General features: G+C 45.5%; 1 non-coding gene across 1 annotated transcript; it reads right to left on the reverse strand.

The window, feature by feature from the left end:
- Nucleotides 1–5,462: 5,462 nt before the first annotated feature.
- Nucleotides 5,463–5,536, reverse strand: TRNAI-AAU (transfer RNA isoleucine (anticodon AAU)). The gene has a single exon. It is a non-coding gene; the product is annotated as a tRNA-Ile (tRNA).
- Nucleotides 5,537–19,694: the final 14,158 nt, after the last annotated feature.

Below are 19,694 nucleotides of genomic sequence, written 5' to 3' on the forward strand. Positions count from 1 at the left end.
GAGCTCCATGAGGTATGGTCGGAGTTGATCCTGTGCGACCGACTCCGGTACGTTCCGGACGCGGATGTTTTGGCGCCGGTCACGATTTTCTTGCTCCTCCATAGCTTCTTTAAGGAGGGTGATCTCTTCTCCTAGACGGCCTATCTCTTCCTCCGCTTCACTCTGTCTTTGTTGAGACTCAGTGAGTTTTTTCTCCAGGGTAGTTGTTTTCTCTGTCAGCCCTGAGATTTCCTTCCTTATGTCGCTCACTGCGGTTCTGAGCTCAGTCTGAAAGGAGGATTGGAGCGTCGTTGCCATAGCCCCCAGGAGTTCTTCCAAGTATGCCCTGGTTATGGGTTGATCAGGGCTTGCTGGGGTGCGATCTTTTGGCTGGGTTTTTTTCCCTGAAAGCGCCGTGGCGCCATGCGGTCTGCCGCCATCTTGAGGCTCCATCGTGCTGTCCCTGACCCGTTGCGACGGAGAAAAGTATTTGGCAACTCCCTGATTGCTCGCTTTTTTGGCTTTTGACATCGCCTAGTTCTTTAGCTATCCGGGGGTGTAAGTGTTACCCGGCAATTTTGGGGAAAAATGTGGGTTTTTGCGTCTTTTAATGCGTGGGTCTATGGAGCTCCTCTTCTACCCGTCCATACCGGGTGACGTCACCGGAAGTCCCCCCATTAGGTTTTATTTAAAATCATGCATGTCCCCTTTAATTATGGGGGGTGGGCTGTGTACAGGCTCTTTGTGCACTTCTGCAAAAGTGCTCTTTCCCCAGGGGATGTCACTTCTGGGTCTTCCCAATCTCCTGGAGTCCCTGGTCTGTGGTTTTTGGGGAGTGGGGAGGGGGGGGGGGGTGGTGTAGGGGGCCGGGGTAGTCCGCACACTCTGCAGGCACTTCTGCAGAGTGCCGGGTCAAAATGGCCACCCCCGCTCCTCTCAACTCCCTGCTGCAGCCCCACCAACCTCCAGTCGCACACTTGCAGCCGCCCGGGGACTAACGGCAGACAGCCTCGGGCCTATCTATTTCTAAGTGCATCTCTCTGTCTGTGTCTTTATCTATCTTTCTGTCTCTTACAGGACAGCCAGTCTGTGTGATGATCATGATGATGATGTCACAATTCCCAATGTGTCCGTGGATACGTTGTGACAACATCACACAGGCTAGCTCACAGGTCTAGAGCTTTAGTATACAGTAGACCTGTTCAGCCATGGAGGCAGAGAGGCAGAGAGGCAGAGAGGCAGAGAGGCAGAGAGGCAGAGAGGCAGAGAGGCAGAGAGGCAGAGAGGCAGAGAGGCAGAGAGGCAGAGAGGCAGAGAGGCAGAGAGGCAGAGAGGCAGAGAGGCAGAGAGGCAGAGACATCAGTTTGTCCCTCCCATGCAAATTAATTCCTTGAGAGCTGAGAGACAGCAGCAGCCTGTTGATAGGACAGGATTTGGAATGGTTGTGACTCTTTTTTGATCTCTCAACTTCCCTCCCACTGTCTCAGGTGCAGCCAGCGTTAAAGTGAGAGAGGAAATGGATGCGGAGGTGAACTGTTTCTGTCTCTCTTCCTGGTGAATGGGGCGGATTGAGAAAGAAAACGTGCCAGCAGATAGTTTTTATTTTTAGCCCAGAAGGATTGCAGGCAATAGGGGGCGACGTGCTGTCTGCTTGCCATGACTACATGACTACATGAGTTCATAAGTACTACATGTAGGTGGTATCTTTTCCATCCTTACAATTCAGGGCTTCTCAATCGTTAGCATTACTCACGTCACTTCAGTGATAATTACTGTTTGCGCTAGCTGCTTTTTTATTCTATGCTCTCTTCTTTATTCTATGCTCTGTTCATCCGCATATTTACATTGCATATACTGTAGTACAAAGGTGATATATACTGTACCATTTGTTAAAAATAAAAATGGAGTGGCACAGAAAGAAATCACTCTTTTTGCACACTTACACCAGGATGGATGTTGTCCCCCTCTTTTTGCATCTATACAAAGTGCATCAACAATCCTTCCGAAAGGAATAATCCTTCAAACTAACTCGTCAGGGGTCTATAAAGAGAGACATATGTCAAATACGTGTAAAACTTTGGCCAGTACGGGGATCGAACCCGCGACCTTGGCGTTATTAGCACCACGCTCTAACCATCTGAGCTAACCAGCCATATTGGTAGGGATCACTGTGATTCGTTTTTTTCCCCCATTCCTGCCTAGGGTGCACAGTGTTTTGGTCTGCAATCATACCACTTTTTGCCTTGATACTGTACATATGCTGAATAGTGTTTAGAATCCAGACATGTCAACTGTCTCTGATTTGGAGTCAGTGTCACTGATTTTTAGTGTATTTGGTCTCCAAGAAATGTAGCTGTTAACACAGAGAATAGTGTGTTTTCCCTGTGTTCATAGATAAGTTATTGGCATACAGTTGCGTCATACAGTATGTAAGAACAGTTTCTTACATAGGAAGGCAAATTTTAGACTTACGCCCCTTCACATATGGCGGATATTTGGAGGCAAATAAATGATGTACAGTAATACAACATATATATACAGTATAGATCTCATATTAAAATATGCACCATGTAACTCCCCTGAAATTCTTTTTCATTCAAATGTCATTGTAGGATACAGAAGCCCAATGCAGTCTGTGCCTGGGCCTATCTATTTCTAAGTGCATCTCTCTGTCTGTGTCTCTATCTATCTTTCTGTCTCTTACAGGACAGCCAGTCTGTGTGATGATCATGATGATGATGTCACAATTCCCAATGTGTCCGTGGATACGTTGTGACAACATCACACAGGCTAGCTCACAGGTCTAGAGCTTTAGTATACAGTAGACCTGTTCAGCCATGGAGGCAGAGAGGCAGAGAGGCAGAGAGGCAGAGAGGCAGAGAGGCAGAGAGGCAGAGAGGCAGAGAGGCAGAGAGGCAGAGAGGCAGAGAGGCAGAGAGGCAGAGAGGCAGAGAGGCAGAGAGGCAGAGAGGCAGAGAGGCAGAGAGGCAGAGAGGCAGAGAGGCAGAGAGGCAGAGAGGCAGAGAGGCAGAGAGGCAGAGAGGCAGAGAGGCAGAGAGGCAGAGAGGCAGAGAGGCAGAGACATCAGTTTGTCCCTCCCATGCAAATTAAATTCCTTGAGAGCAGAGAGACAGCAGCAGCCTGTTGATAGGACAGGATTTGGAATGGTTGTGACTCTTTTTTGATCTCTCAACTTCCCTCCCACTGTCTCAGGTGCAGCCAGCGTTAAAGTGAGAGAGGAAATGGATGCGGAGGTGAACTGTTTCTGTCTCTCTTCCTGTTGAATGGGGCGGATTGAGAAAGAAAATGTGCCAGCAGATAGTTTTTATTTTTAGACCAGAAGGATTGCAGCCAATAGGGGGCGACGTGCTGTCTGCTTGCCATGACTACATGACTACATGAGTTCATAAGTACTACATGCAGGTGGTATCTTTTCCATCCTTACAATTCAGGGCTTCTCAATCGTTAGCATTACTCACGTCACTTCAGTGATAATTACTGTTTGCGCTAGCTGCTTCTTTATTCTATGCTCTGTTCATCCGCATATTTACATTGCATATACTGTAGTACCAAGGTGATATATACTGTACCATTTGTTAAAAATAAAAATGGAGTGGCACAGAAAGAAATCACTCTTTTTGCACACTTACAACAGGATGGATGTTGTCCCCCTCTTTTTGCATCTATACAAAGTGCATCAACAATCCTTCCGAAAGGAATAATCCTTCAAACTAACTCGTCAGGGGTCTATAAAGAGAGACATATGTCAAATACGTGTAAAACTTTGGCCAGTACGGGGATCGAACCCGCGACCTTGGCGTTATTAGCACCACACTCTAACCATCTGAGCTAACCGGCCATATTGGTTGGGATCACTGTTATGAGTTTTTTCCCCCCATTCCTTCCTTCCTAGGGTTCAGAGTGTTTTGGTCTGCAATCATACCACTTTTTGCCTTGATACTGTACATATGCTGAATAGCGTTTAGAATCCAGACATGTCAACTGTCTCTGATTTGGAGTCAGTGTCACTGATTTTTAGTGTATTTGGTCTCCAAGAAATGTAGCTGTTAACACAGAGAATAGTGTGTTTTCCCTGTGTTCATAGATAGGTTTTTGGCATACAGTTGCGTCATACAGTATGTAAGAACAGTTTCTTACCTAGGAAGGCAAATTTTAGACTTACGCCCCTTCACATATGGTGGATATTTGGAGGCAAATAAATGATGTACAGTAATACAACATATATATATACAGTATAGATCTCATATTAAAATATGCACCATGTAACTCCCCTGAAATTCTTTTTCATTCAAATGTCATTGTAGGATACAGAAGCCCAATGCAGTCTGTGCCTGGGCCTATCTATTTCTAAGAGCATCTCTCTGTCTGTGTCTTTATCTATCTTTCTGTCTCTTACAGGACAGCCAGTCTGTGTGATGATCATGATGATGATGTCACAATTCCCAATGTGTCCGTGGATACGTTGTGACAACATCACACAGGCTAGCTCACAGGTCTAGAGCTTTAGTATACAGTAGACCTGTTCAGGCAGAGAGGCAGAGAGGCAGAGAGGCAGAGAGGCAGAGAGGCAGAGAGGCAGAGAGGCAGAGAGGCAGAGAGGCAGAGAGGCAGAGAGGCAGAGAGGCAGAGAGGCAGAGAGGCAGAGAGGCAGAGAGGCAGAGAGGCAGAGAGGCAGAGAGGCAGAGAGGCAGAGAGGCAGAGAGGCAGAGAGGCAGAGAGGCAGAGACATCAGTTTGTCCCTCCCATGCAAATTAAATTCCTTGAAAGCAGAGAGACAGCAGCAGGCTGTTGATAGGACAGGATTTGGAATGGTTGTGACTCTTTTTTGATCTCTCAACTTCCCTCCCACTGTCTCAGGTGCAGCCAGCGTTAAAGTGAGAGAGGAAATGGATGCGGAGGTGAACTGTTTCTGTCTCTCTTCCTGGTGAATGGGGCGGATTGAGAAAGAAAACGTGCCAGCAGATAGTTTTTATTTTTAGCCCAGAAGGATTGCAGCCAATAGGGGGTGACGTGCTGTCTGCTTGCCATGACTACATGACTACATGAGTTCATAAGTACTACATGCAGGTGGTATCTTTTCCATCCTTACAATTCAGGGCTTCTCAATCGTTAGCATTACTCACGTCACTTCAGTGATAATTACTGTTTGCGCTAGCTGCTTCTTTATTCTATGCTCTGTTCATCCGCATATTTACATTGCATATACTGTAGTACCAAGGTGATATATACTGTACCATTTGTTAAAAATAAAAATGGAGTGGCACAGAAAGCAGTCACTCTTTTTGTACACTTACAACAGGATGGATGTTGTCCCCCTCTTTTTGCGTCTATACATTGTGAAGCAATGCAAGGCCGCACGTCCTTGCAAAGTGCATCAACAATCCTTCGGAAAGGAATAATCCTTCAAACTAGCTCGTCAGGGATCTATAAATAGAGACATATGTCAAATACCTGTAAAATTTTGGCCAGTACGGGGATCGAACCCGCGACCTTGGCGTTATTAGCACCACGCTCTAACCATCTGAGCTAACCGGCCATATTGGTTGGGATCACTGTGAATCGTTTTTTTTCCCCATTTCTTCCTAGGTCGCAGAGTGTTTTGGTCTGCAATCATACCACTTTTTGCCTTGATACTGTACATATGCTGAATAGTGTTTAGAATCCAGACATGTCAACTGTCTCTGATTTGGAGTCAGTGTCACTGATTTTTATTGTATTTGGTCTCCAAGAAATGTAGCTATTAACACAGAGAATAGTGTGTTTTCCCTGTGTTCATAGATAGGTTTTTGGCATACAGTTGTGTCATACAGTATGTAAGAACAGTTTCTTACATAGGAAGGCAAATTTTAGACTTACGCCCCTTCACATATGGCGGATATTTGGATGCAAATAAATGATGTACAGTAATACAACATATATATACAGTATAGATCTCATATTAAAATATGCACCATGTAACTCCCCTGAAATTCTTTTTCATTCAAATGTCATTGTAGGATACAGAAGCCCAATGCAGTCTGTGCCTGGGCATATCTATTTCTAAGTGCATCTCTCTGTCTGTGTCTCTATCTATCTTTCTGTCTCTTACAGGACAGCCAGTCTGTGTGATGATCATGATGATGATGTCACAATTCCCAATGTGTCCGTGGATACGTTGTGACAACATCACACAGGCTAGCTTAAAGGTCTAGAGCTTTAGTATACAGTAGACCTGTTCAGCCATGGAGGCAGAGAGGCAGAGAGGCAGAGAGGCAGAGAGGCAGAGAGGCAGAGAGGCAGAGAGGCAGAGAGGCAGAGAGGCAGAGAGGCAGAGAGGCAGAGAGGCAGAGAGGCAGAGAGGCAGAGAGGCAGAGAGGCAGAGAGGCAGAGAGGCAGAGACATCAGTTTGTCCCTCCCATGCAAATTAAATTCCTTGAGAGCAGAGAGACAGCAGCAGCCTGTTGATAGGACAGGATTTGGAATGGTTGTGACTCTTTTTTGATCTCTCAACTTCCCTCCCACTGTCTCAGGTGCAGCCAGCGTTAAAGTGAGAGAGGAAATGGATGCGGAGGTGAACTGTTTCTGTCTCTCTTCCTGGTGAATGGGGCGGATTGAGAAAGAAAACGTGCCAGCAGATAGTTTTTATTTTTAGCCCAGAAGGATTGCAGCCAATAGGGGGCGACGTGCTGTCTGCTTGCCATGACTACATGACTACATGAGTTCATAAGTACTACATGCAGGTGGTATCTTTTCCATCCTTACAATTCAGGGGTTCTCAATCGTTAGCATTACTCACGTCACTTCAGTGATAATTACTGTTTGCGCTAGCTGCTTCTTTATTCTATGCTCACTTCTTTATTTTATGCTCTGTTCATCCGCATATTTACATTGCATATACTGTAGTACCAAGGTGATATATACTGTACCATTTGTTAAAAATAAAAATGGAGTGGCACAGAAAGAAATCTCTCTTTTTGCACACTTACAACAGGATGGATGTTGTCCCCCTCTTTTTGCGTCTATAGAAAGTGCATCAACAATCCTTCTGAAAGGAATAATCCTTCAAACTAACTCGTCAGGGGTCTATAAAGAGAGACATATGTCAAATACGTGTAAAACTTTGGCCAGTATGGGGATCGAACCCGCGACCTTGGTGTTATTAGCACCACGCTCTAACCATCTGAGCTAACCGGCCATACACTGGCGACACACTTTATTCGAGCACGGCTAGTCCCGCGAATTCGGGTATACTCGGGTGTATTCAGGTTTCTGATAGTTTTCTGCCAGAGTGCATTGCGTTATTTTCCGGCAGGAATTTAAGCTTTTTATTCCGGCTGGTTACAATACTGCAATGCCGTCAAAATACACATGGTGGCGCTTGCGAGCTGTTCTCTGTGAAGCCGTCCCCTATAATGAATTGTAATGCAGTATACTGTATACTGTATACTGTACAGTATATATATATATATATATATATATATATATATACTGTATAACAACAACCCCTGTAAGCCCTAACATACAGTACTGTACAGTACTGTACTGTACTGTATATGCACATACATAAATGATACTACTGTATCAGCGGCGGGGGCGAGATGTGTTTGCAGCAGAGAGAGATCCGCTGCTCTCTCTCTGCGCAAACATCCGCACATTAAAAATTATTTGAAATACATTTTTATTGATAGTGTAGATGTGCAGGGGGTCTCCAGAGCTGAAGCGCACAGGTTTCAGGTCTGGGGACCCCGTGCCCCCCGAGATACAGGCCCCTTTAGGGGGTGCCGGTATCCCTCTGCGTTTAAAGGCCCCGATCACGTGACCGCGGCCTGTAAACCAAGCAGAGCAGAGGGATACCGGCACCCCCTAAAGGGGCCTGTATCTCGGGGGGCACGGGGTCCCCAGACCTGAAACCTGTGCGCTTCTGCTCTGGAGACCCTCTGCACATGTACAGTATCAATAAAACACATACAATATACAGTATAAATAAACACTCGATCTTTACCTTAGCGTCTATGCGCTATGGTAAAGAAGCATCATTTGTGTATTTTAATAATATTGTACAGTGAGCAGGGGGTTCCCTGAGCCAGAAATTAATGCTCAGGGACCCCCCCCCCCTGCTCCTGATCAATATTATTAAAAATACGGAAAATGCTGCGTCATTACCATAGCGGATAGCCGCTAAGGCAATGAAGGGGTTAACCCACCGTGCCCGCTTTATTGTGTGTAGTGGGGATGGGTGAGGGGGGTATTTGGCCCTTGGTGTGAGTTTAGGACTTGCGGGAGGGGGGGGGGGTTTGCGGGTGCACTTAACCCCTTCACGACCGTAGCAGTTAATACCGCTACGGTCATGAAGGGGTTAAGCCATCCCGCTTCCCCACCCCCCCCCCTGCAAGCCCTCCCCAACCATCGTTGGGGCGAATACCCCATTCACCCACCCTCCCGCAACCCACAACAAAAAAATACACACAGCAGCCAGCCGCCAAAAAATAAATAAATAAATGACAATAAATACATTTGAAATACATTTTTATTGATAGTGTAGATGTGCAGGGGGTCTCCGGAGCTGAACCGCATTGGTTTTAGGTCTGGGGACCCCGTGCCCCCCGAGATACAGGTCCCTTTAGGGGGTGCCGGTATCCCTCTGCGTTTAAAGGTCCCGATCACGTGACCGCGGCCTGTAAACCAAGCAGAGCAGAGGGATACCGGCACCCCCTAAAGGGGCCTGTATCTCGGGGGGCACGGGGTCCCCAGACCTGAAACCTGTGCGCTTCTGCTCTGGAGACCCTCTGCACATGTACAGTATCAATAAAACACATACAGTATACAGTATAAATAAACACTCGTTCTTTACCTTAGCGTCTATGCGCTATGGTAAAGAAGCATTATTTTAATAATATTGTACAGTGAGCAGGGGGTTCCCTGATCCAGAAATTAATGCTCAGGGAACCCCCCCCCCCTGCTCCTGATCAATATTATTAAAAATACGGAAAGTGCTGCGTCATTACCATAGCGGATAGCCGCTAAGGCAATGAAGGGGTTAAGGCATAATAAACAATTAATACATTCAATACATATTTTTCACGTCTGTGTTAAAACTCCCTGCCTTCTCTCTAATCTATGTAAAACCCCCTCCCCCTATTCTCGCTTTTAAAACGCCCTGCCTTCTCTCTAATCTATGTAAAAACCCCTCCCCCTATCCCCCTATTGTGTGTGTGCGTTAAGCTTCCCTGCAAGCTATGTAAAAAAACCTCCCCCTATTGTGTGTGTGTGTTAAATCTGCCTGGCCTGTGTTTCTGAGTGCTGAGTGCTCTGCGTTAAAGGCCCCGATCACGTGATCGCGGCCTGTAAACCAAGCAGAGCAGAGGGATACCGGCACCCCCTAAAGGGGCCTGTATCTCGGGGGCACGGGGGCCCCAGACCTGAAACCTGTGCGCTTCTGCTCCGGAGACCCCCTGCACATCTACACTATCAATTAAAATGTATTTCAAATGTATTTATTGTCATTTATTTATTTATTTAGATTTATTTATTAATTGTGCTGCTGCTGCAAGTCGTAAACTCACACCAAGGGCCAAACACCCCCCTCACCCCCAATAAAAAAAATTCACGCACAGCAGCCCCACAATTAATAAATAAATCTAAATAAATAAATAAATAAATACATGAAGAGAAATAAATATATACTGTACAGTATATACTTTGTATATATATATACACTGTATATATATATATATATATATATATATATATATATACAGTATACATATATACACTGTGTATATATATATATATATATATATATATATATATATATATATATATATATTGTGACAAACGGCTTACTCCGGGGCTCCGCCGTCTGTCCGGGACTGTTAGAACACGGTCTTTTAGGGTAGGTTAAATGATGAGACGTCACGTACTGTTCCTTTAAACAGGCTATGCCTGGTTTATTCAGTCCCAGGCACTGAGACTGCCACAGTTTAAACAGAAAACAAAGCCAAACAAAAAGCTGCTCGTCTGAGCGATAACTTAAACTTAGATGTCCCTGACTCAGAGTTGGAAGTGGCTTGTCCACTTCCACCAACAAAATAAGTACCTTTGCAGTCTTTAGACAAACTAACAGAATGAATGAAGCGATTTGGGAAAGAGGCTTTCTCACCCCTCTGCAGTTCAGCAGCCTTCCAGGCTCTTGGGCGGGGCCCAGAGGAAACAGGAAACAGGTCTTATATACCTGAACTCTAATCAGCATGACAGGTGACAGAAAACAGGCAGCAGACAAACTGTGGAATGGAGTGCCTGTACCACGAGGCTGCCCTGTTCAGCTTAGACAGGACAGAAACTGTTCAGTATCCTGGGAGCCCTGTATATGGAGTTTATTACCAACCCCTGGTTTCTGTCACATATCCTCCCCCCCAGCTCAGACCTCGAGGGGTGAGCGACCATGGATATTAGGGAGTGCATCCTTGACAACCCGTCGGCATTGCCATGTTTGTGCCCCGACCTGTGTTCCACAGAAAATTTAAAGGGCTGTAGGCTTAGGAACCACCTGGTCACCCTAGCGTTCTTCTCCCTATTTTGACACATCCAGGTAAGGGGTGCATGATCTGTGACCAATCGGAACTTTCTCCCCAACAGATAATACTTGAGTGTCTCTACAGCCCACTTTATTGCGAGACACTCTTTCTCGACTATGGAGTAATTTTTCTCCTGGGGATTTAGTTTCCTACTTAAATAAAGGATGGGGTGCTCCTCCCCTTGAGACTCCTGGGAGAGTACCGCCCCCAGCCCTACCTCAGATGCGTCGGTTTGGACTACGAACTCTTTGGAGAAGTCAGGTGTGACCAACACTGGTTGGGCACAGAGAGCTTCTTTCAGGCTTCTAAAGGCCTGTTCGGCTTCGGGGGACCACTTTACCATTAGCGGTCCTCTTGCTTTTGTGAGGTCGGTTAGTGGGGTTGCCTTAGTTGCAAAATTGGGAATAAACCTCCTATAGTAGCCAATTAACCCCAAAAAGGTCCTTACTTGTTTTTTTGTGACTGGCCTTGGCCAATTTTGTATCGCCTCTACTTTGAGTGTTTGTGGTTTGAGTAACCCTCTACCAATAGAATACCCCAGATACTTGGCCTCCTCCAGACCAATAGTGCATTTAGCGGGGTTAGCAGTTAGTCCAGCAGACCGAACTGCGTCGAGCACAGCTTGGACCTTTGGAAGGTGGGACTGCCAATCTTCACTATGGATTACCACATCATCCAGGTAGGCGGCAGCGTACCGAACATGTGGTTTTAAAATTTTATCCATCATTCTTTGGAATGTGGCGGGAGCTCCATGTAAGCCAAAAGGCAGCACCTTATATTGAAAGAGGCCGTCTGGGGTTGAGAAGGCTGTTTTTTCTTTTGCCCTTTCTGTGAGGGGAACCTGCCAGTACCCTTTTGTTAGGTCTAGGGTTGTGAGATATCGGGCTTTGCCCAGTCTCTCTACAAGTTCATCCACCCTGGGCATAGGATAAGTATCAAATTTTGACACCGCGTTTAGTTTCCGGTAGTCATTACAAAACCTTGTTGTACCGTCTGGCTTTGGGACTAAAACTATAGGGCTGTTCCACCCACTTTGGGATTCCTCAATTACGCCTAGTTTTAGCATTTTTTTAACCTCTAAACTTATAGCCTCTCTCTTGGCCTCTGGGATTCGGTACGGTTTAAGGTTAACTCGGACCCCCGGTTCAGAGACTATGTCATGTTTAATTACGTTAGTTTTACCTGGCTGTGTAGAGAAGATTTCTTTGTTCCTTCTCACTAAACTCTGGACCTCTCGTTTCTGATGCACGGACAGTGTTTCAGCTATGCTAACCTCTGGGTCAGTTTCTTGATTCTCTGACGGACCTGGGGGTACTAGGGTTAACAAGACCTCTCTATCTTTCCAGGGCTTGAGTAGGTTTATATGGTAAATTTGCTCAGGTTTCCTCCTACCTGGCTGCCTTACCCTATAATTTACTTCTCCCACTCTTTCCAAGACCTCATATGGCCCATGCCATTTAGCAAGGAATTTACTCTCCACGGTGGGAACCAGAACTAGTACCCTATCACCTGGAAAAAAAATTCTGACCCTAGCACCCTTATTATACGTATTCCTTTGTGCTTCTTGAGCTTTCTCCATGTGTTCCCTCACTATGGGTAGGACTGCAGCAATGCGGTCCTGCATTTGGGCAACATGCTCTATTACACTTCTGTAAGGGGTAACCTCGTGTTCCCAAGTTTCTTTGGCTATATCCAGTAAGCCCCTTGGATGTCGGCCATACAATAGTTCAAACGGGGAGAAGCCTGTGGATGACTGGGGAACTTCCCTAATGGCAAATAACAGGTATGGTAACAAACAGTCCCAGTTTTTCCCATCCTTATCGACCGCCCGGCGTAACATGCTCTTTAAGGTTTTATTGAACCTTTCCACTAAACCATCTGTTTGTGGATGATAGACTGAGGTTCTGAGATGCTTGATTTTTAGGAGTTTACATAGCTCTTTTGTTACTTGGGACATAAATGGTGTTCCCTGGTCAGATAAGATCTCTTTAGGAATTCCGACCCGGGAAAACAGAAGTACTAACTCTTTTGCTATGTTTTTAGCAGAGGTGCTACGTAGGGGAACTGCCTCCGGATATCGGGTAGCATAATCTAATATTACCAATATATGCTGATGTCCCCTAGCAGACTTTATTAGGGGTCCTACTAGATCCATAGCAATCCGGTCAAATGGTACCTCTATTATGGGAAGGGGTACCAATGGGCTGCGGTATGCTTTGAACGGGGCGGTGATCTGACATTCTGGGCATGAGGAACAATAGTTTGTAATTTCTGCCAGAACCCCAGGCCAATAAAAGCTTCGGAGAACCTTTTCTTTTGTCTTTTCCACCCCTAGGTGTCCCCCCAATGGATGACTATGTGCGAGGTGTAATACTACGTTACGGAATGTCCGTGGTACCAACAATTGTTTAGTTGTAACTGATTTTCTTTTATCAACCCGATATACTAGGTCGTTCTCTACCTCGAAGTAGGGGTAAGCAAGTGACCTATCTGGTTGGCCATGAGTACTATTCTGGTCCCGTATATTTCCCCTTGCTACCGCTAATGTGGGGTCCTCCCACTGGGCCTTCTTAAAACTCCCAGGACTGACCTCTAGGTCAGCGAGGGTCTTATCCTGTACTGGGGTGGTAAGTGCCTGATCAACATCTTGATTTGGGGTATTCCCTACCAAAGTAGTGATGGGGAAGGGAATTTCACAGCACTCCTCCTTTTCCCCCTTCTTATTTGGGCCCTCGTCAACCTCCATTTCTGAAAAAGGGAAAGGATTTGTTTCTTCTAACACTTCGTTATGGTCTGCTATTGAACTCTGGGCGCTATTCTGAGCTGGGGACCACATTTTTAGAAAATGGGGAAAGTCGGTCCCTATTAACACATCATGTGCCAGTTTGGGTACAACACCCACCTTGAAATCTAAAGAACCAAATTCTGTTTCAAAAAAAACATCAACAGTGGAATATTCATGATTATCCCCATGTATACAACAAATTGCCACTCTTTGTGAACTGTTTACCTGTTTCTTCTTAATGGGCAATAGGTATTCGGACACTAGTGTGACCATACTCCCAGAGTCAAGAAGTGCCCGAACCCTCTTACCATTAACCTTTACAAATGCCCACAGATGGTTATTCAAGGGGTCCTCTGGGCTAGGGCCCATACATTGGGACAACAGCGAATAAGGTTCCACGCTGTTGCATTGCATGGGCTCATCATTTAGTGGGCAGATTTTTGCTGTGTGGCCCCTCTCATGACAATTTACACATTTAGGTACATAGTCTGTGTCCCACTTAGAGCCTTTTCCCGGCTCCCCATGTTGGCTATTGCCCTTAGTGTGCGAACCACTGTTGCTGGAGCGGCGTGAAGGTGGTCGCCGCTCTTCAGCGCCCCTTAACCCCGGTACCCTTTTACCGTCTCTGGAAGAGTCCTGGAACCTCGGATAGTGGGGTTGCTCCACGACTGTGGGTTGCGGGTGCTCTTCTGCTGCACTGTACCTTTCTACAAGGGCCACAAGCTCATCCGCATTGTGGGGGTCACTCCGACTGACCCAACGGCGTAAGGCAGAGGGAAGTTTCCTCAAGAACTGGTCCATGACCAACCGTTCCACGATGTGGCTTGCTGAGTTGATCTCGGGTTGTAGCCACTTCCGGGCGAGGTGGATGAGGTCATACATCTGGCTTCGGGTGGCTTTATCCATCGTGAAGGACCATGCGTGAAACCTTTGGGCACGAACAGCCGTGGTTACGCCGAGGCGGGCGAGGATCTCGAACTTCAATTTTGCATAGACGTTAGCTTCGGCTGGCTCTAGATCAAAGTAAGCCTTCTGGGGTTCGCCGCTTAGGAAGGGTGCGATTAGACCAGCCCACTCAGCTTCTGGCCATCCCTCTCTCTGTGCCGTGCGTTCAAACGTGAGAAGATAGGCTTCCACATCATCCGAGGGTCCCATCTTCTGAAGGTAGTGGCTTGCCCTGGTCATTTTCGGAACTGGGGCTGCCTCTGCCAGTGGAAGGTTACTGATAGTCCCCCTCAGGATCTCGAGTTCCTGCTGTAAGCCCTGAGCGAACCGCTTTTGCTCCTCTCTCAGCAGGCGGTTTGTCTCTTGCTGGTTTGCATTAGTCTCTTGCTGGGCTATTAACAGCTGTCGCTGGGTTTCACTCGCCTGTTGCTGGGCTTCATTCGCGTCTTTCTGGACAGCGACATTGCGTACCAGCGCACTCACCACGTCTTCCATCTTGTTTGGAGAGAGAGAAAAAAAAAACCTTCTTTTTTTTTTTTTTTTTTAAAGTTCTTTAACCCCCAGACCTTTCAGTGTTCTGCCCGCATTCTCCACCATATGTGACAAACGGCTTACTCCGGGGCTCCGCCGTCTGTCCGGGACTGTTAGAACACGGTCTTTTAGGGTAGGTTAAATGATGAGACGTCACGTACTGTTCCTTTAAACAGGCTATGCCTGGTTTATTCAGTCCCAGGCACTGAGACTGCCACAGTTTAAACAGAAAACAAAGCCAAACAAAAAGCTGCTCGTCTGAGCGATAACTTAAACTTAGATGTCCCTGACTCAGAGTTGGAAGTGGCTTGTCCACTTCCACCAACAAAATAAGTACCTTTGCAGTCTTTAGACAAACTAACAGAATGAATGAAGCGATTTGGGAAAGAGGCTTTCTCACCCCTCTGCAGTTCAGCAGCCTTCCAGGCTCTTGGGCGGGGCCCAGAGGAAACAGGAAACAGGTCTTATATACCTGAACTCTAATCAGCATGACAGGTGACAGAAAACAGGCAGCAGACAAACTGTGGAATGGAGTGCCTGTACCACGAGGCTGCCCTGTTCAGCTTAGACAGGACAGAAACTGTTCAGTATCCTGGGAGCCCTGTATATGGAGTTTATTACCAACCCCTGGTTTCTGTCACAATATATATATATATATATATATATACAGTATATATATATATACTGTATATACATATATACATATACACAGTATATATATACAGTATACAGTATATATACACACATGATGAACCAATAGTACAAATACATGTACTGTAGAATGGTTATCAAAATCATACTGTCCTACAGATAACACTTCTCTATACAGACAATAATAATAATCCATTTAATAATCCTAACTTATTTTACAATATAAAACATAACATTACAATCCACACAGTACATTGCATTTACATTGTATACTGTAAATGATGCATAGCATTAAATCTATGCACCATATACAGTACTGTACATTCTGCAAATGAATGTTAACAATATAATTGCAAGCTACTCTACCAGTAAACACAAACACTTCCAAACAAGTCAACTACAGTATTTTAACCAATCAAGTAAACCAAAATCAATATATAATGTAAGTACCAACCAGAAAAGACAATTTAAAACCAAACTAACCCTTACAATACCAAGGATTACATCTATCTAATTGTAAAAAACCTTATACATTATACACAGCATTGTTTAAAGCCCCCTCCCCCCTAATGTTTCTGTTAAGCAGATTACACTGAAGGGAGAGAGATATAAAGGCCTAAAGCCCCTTCCCCCCTAATGTTTCTGTTAAACAGATTACAGTACCTGTACATTGAAGGGAGAGAGATTTTACAGAAACACACATTAGGGGGGAGGGGGCTTTAAACAGATTACATTGAAGGGAGAGAGATGTTTCTGTTACCAGTAAATCTCCCTCCCTGCATTGCTAACCACCCTCACCCCCTACCCACATACCGTTAACCCCCCCCCATCCTGGCCATGGCCCCTCCGCTTCTGCAAAACAGACACAAAAATTAAAACATACAAAGTAATGTCCCCTAACCCCTTAATCACCATAGCTGTTATTAACCGCTACAGTCATGAAGGGGTTAACCCACCCTCACCCACCCACCACTCGGGATGCCTACATACCCTCCCACACTAACTCCCCCCCCACCCGTGAGGCCTAACCACCCAGTCAGTACCCACAAGGGAGGCCTACCCACATACCGTTGGGGAAACACTCCACCCCCCACCCCCAGTCCCCGCAATCAAAACAATGCACAGCCCCACAATAAACAGCATTCTATTTATTAAATACATTACCCACCCCCTGTGCCCCCCCCCCATAAATACAAGATTTATTCTTTTACATTCAGGGTCCATAACGCAGCCCCACGCTAGTCCCCGGTGGGCTGGCAGGGCACCTGGACAGACCTACAGTTTACCAGCAGCATTCCACAGGTTCTGGAGGCCTGCTGGTGGATCCTGCCAGCACCATGGCGCCTAGGTGGTCTCCTTGGGTCACCGTGAGCCACAATTGTGTCCCCACGGTAGGCCCAAGGATGTCTGGGAGCCCCGGGTCAAACCCACAGGTGTCTGCGGGGCCTCGGGTGGTTCCCATGGGGGTCTGGGGAACTCACGGGTGCTCACTACGGGTCCGCGGTGCCCCCACAGAAGTGGGACCACACATCATCATCCCCGCACCTATGGGTCGGAGGTGCCCCCACAGAAGTGGGACCACACATCGTCATGCCCGCAGACTACGGGTCCGCGGTGCCCCCACAGAAGTGGGACCACACATCATCATCCCCGCATGTGTCACCCGTGGAACCACCAGCCTGATACCCTTTAGGATACCCGAGGATACCCACAGGTGGTCTCCATAGGCCCCACGCAAAACCACGGAATCAAACCCTGAATGTAAAAAAATAAACCTGGCCTATACATTCAATACATACACCCTCCCCCCCAACACCTACAGTACAATAATGTGCAAAATAACTATTATCCAGATATGGATAATAGATTAATTGCCCATTATTAAAAACATTAACTAGCATATACAAATAAATAAAGTACTACTGACCTCATCAATACGAAGTGTCCGATGCCAGCGCCTTCCTTCTCTTGCCCACACAAAACATAGCCAAAACCAAGCCAATACATTGCAATTACATTCAGATATCAATTAACCCCTTAAACACCTTATCGGATAATAACCGCAAAGGAAATTAAGGGGTTAAGCCACACAGGCACGATACCCACCCTTCACCCATGAATTTGTACTGTGGCTTCATCATGCAACTATATATATATATACTGTATATATATACAGAGAGACAGAGAGAAAGAGAGAGAGAGAGAGAGAGAGAGAGAGAGATATATACAGTATATATATATATATATATATATATACACACACGTTATATACACACCCATGATAAACCAATATACAGTACAAATAAATGTAGAAGGGTTATCAAAAGCATACTGCCCTACAACCAAACACGTCTCCATACAGACACTACATTAAAATCAATTTCCTTTAAAAATCCTAACTGATCTCACAATCTACTGTACTGTATATGATCACAAACCAATGAAAAAAGTCACATTCCAAAATGCATAAAATCTATGCACCATACTGTATACATTCTGCAAATTAATCAACGTAAACAAAAATCAATTAGCAATCATTATTTAGATCCCTAAACATTTCACACTCAATCATGAACAATGAAACCATTAACAGATTCACGCCTAGAGCAGAACAATTAAGCCTTTGAAAAAATATAAGTACCGACAGAACCTTTACAGTACAAACCAAGGCTATCTATCCCTGACCTTCCTCAAACACACAATACAATACCAAGGAATAATACATCTATCTAATTTTAAAATACTTTAAACTCACAAAATAATTAAAAACACATCTAATCCAGCTTTTAAAACATCATCATTTCTTACCCTGAATGTATACTGTACAGTATATCTCTCTAGACATATATATTGTACATACATACATACAGTGGCAAGAAATGATATACCACAAAAAAAAAAAAAATACACATGTTAAAAAACCTTTTGAAATAATTAACAAGTTAAATAAAATACAATTCTTTACTGTAGTTCACTTACCATTACTTGCCCCCACCGACTCCCGTTGCCCAGCTTACTCACGAACCAATCCACGATCAGGAACCCATAAAATAATAAACCATTCAAAAAAATAAACATTAAACTAAAAATCCAAATCAATCCACGGGTCTTCTACTTGTAATAGTGTACATCTTCATCTGTGTTCTTCTTTCTTTAATCCCTTCCGGGCGGGGCAGGGCGTGGTCTTCTTTCCATCATCGGCCACGCCCTTGTCTTTTTTCTTCTCCGGAGGTCCTTCCTCCGCGGCGTCTGGCTGCAAAATGAGACGACATAGGCTTTTAAAGGCCTATGACGTCACATTTTGCGTCATGGTTCCCACGGTCCTGATTGGACCGTGAAAACCATGTGTTTTGGCCGATAAAAAAAAAATTATGACGTCACTTAAAGGGAATGAAAGCACAGCCAATCAGAATGGCTTTGCTTCAATTGCCTTTAAGATGACGTCATGAAAAGGCACATGGCCGTGCACACATGGTACTAGAGCCAATCAGAGCGTGGGAACTTTATCCCTACTCTGATTGGCTCTGGTATACCATGTGTCAGGGGCTTGGGGGAGAAAGGATGTGACGTCAATAAGGATAAAGTTCCCACGCTCTGATTGGCTACCGTACCACGTGACAGGTTTTCATTGACGTCACATCCTTTCTCCCCCAAGCCCCTGACACATGGTATACCAGAGCCAATCAGAGTAGGGATAAAGTTCCCACGCTCTGATTGGCTCTAGTACCATGTGTGCACGGCCATGTGCCTTTTCATGACGTCATCTTAAAGGCAATTGAAGCAAAGCCATTCTGATTGGCTGTGCTTTCATTCCCTTTAAGTGACGTCATCATTTTTTTTTGTCGGCCAAAACACATGGTTTTCACGGTCCAATCAGGACCGTGGGAACCATGACGCAAAATGTGACGTCATAGGCCTTTAAAAGCCTATGTCGTCTCATTTTGCAGCCAGACGCCGCGGAGGAAGGACCTCCGGAGAAGAAAAAAGACAAGGGCGTGGCCGATGATGGAAAGAAGACCACGCCCTGCCCCGCCCGGAAGGAGATAGAAGAAAGAAGAACACGGCTGAAGATGTACACTTTTACAAGTAGAAGACCCGTGGATTGATTTGGATTTTTAGTTTAATGTTTATTATTTTGAATGGTTTATTATTTTATGGGTTCCTGATCGTGGATTGGTTCGTGAGTAAGCTGGGCAACGGGAGTCGGTGGGGGCAAGTAATGGTAAGTG

Source organism: Ascaphus truei, chromosome 12 (genome assembly GCF_040206685.1).
Source record: "Ascaphus truei isolate aAscTru1 chromosome 12, aAscTru1.hap1, whole genome shotgun sequence".
Classification (NCBI taxonomy): domain Eukaryota; kingdom Metazoa; phylum Chordata; class Amphibia; order Anura; family Ascaphidae; genus Ascaphus; species Ascaphus truei.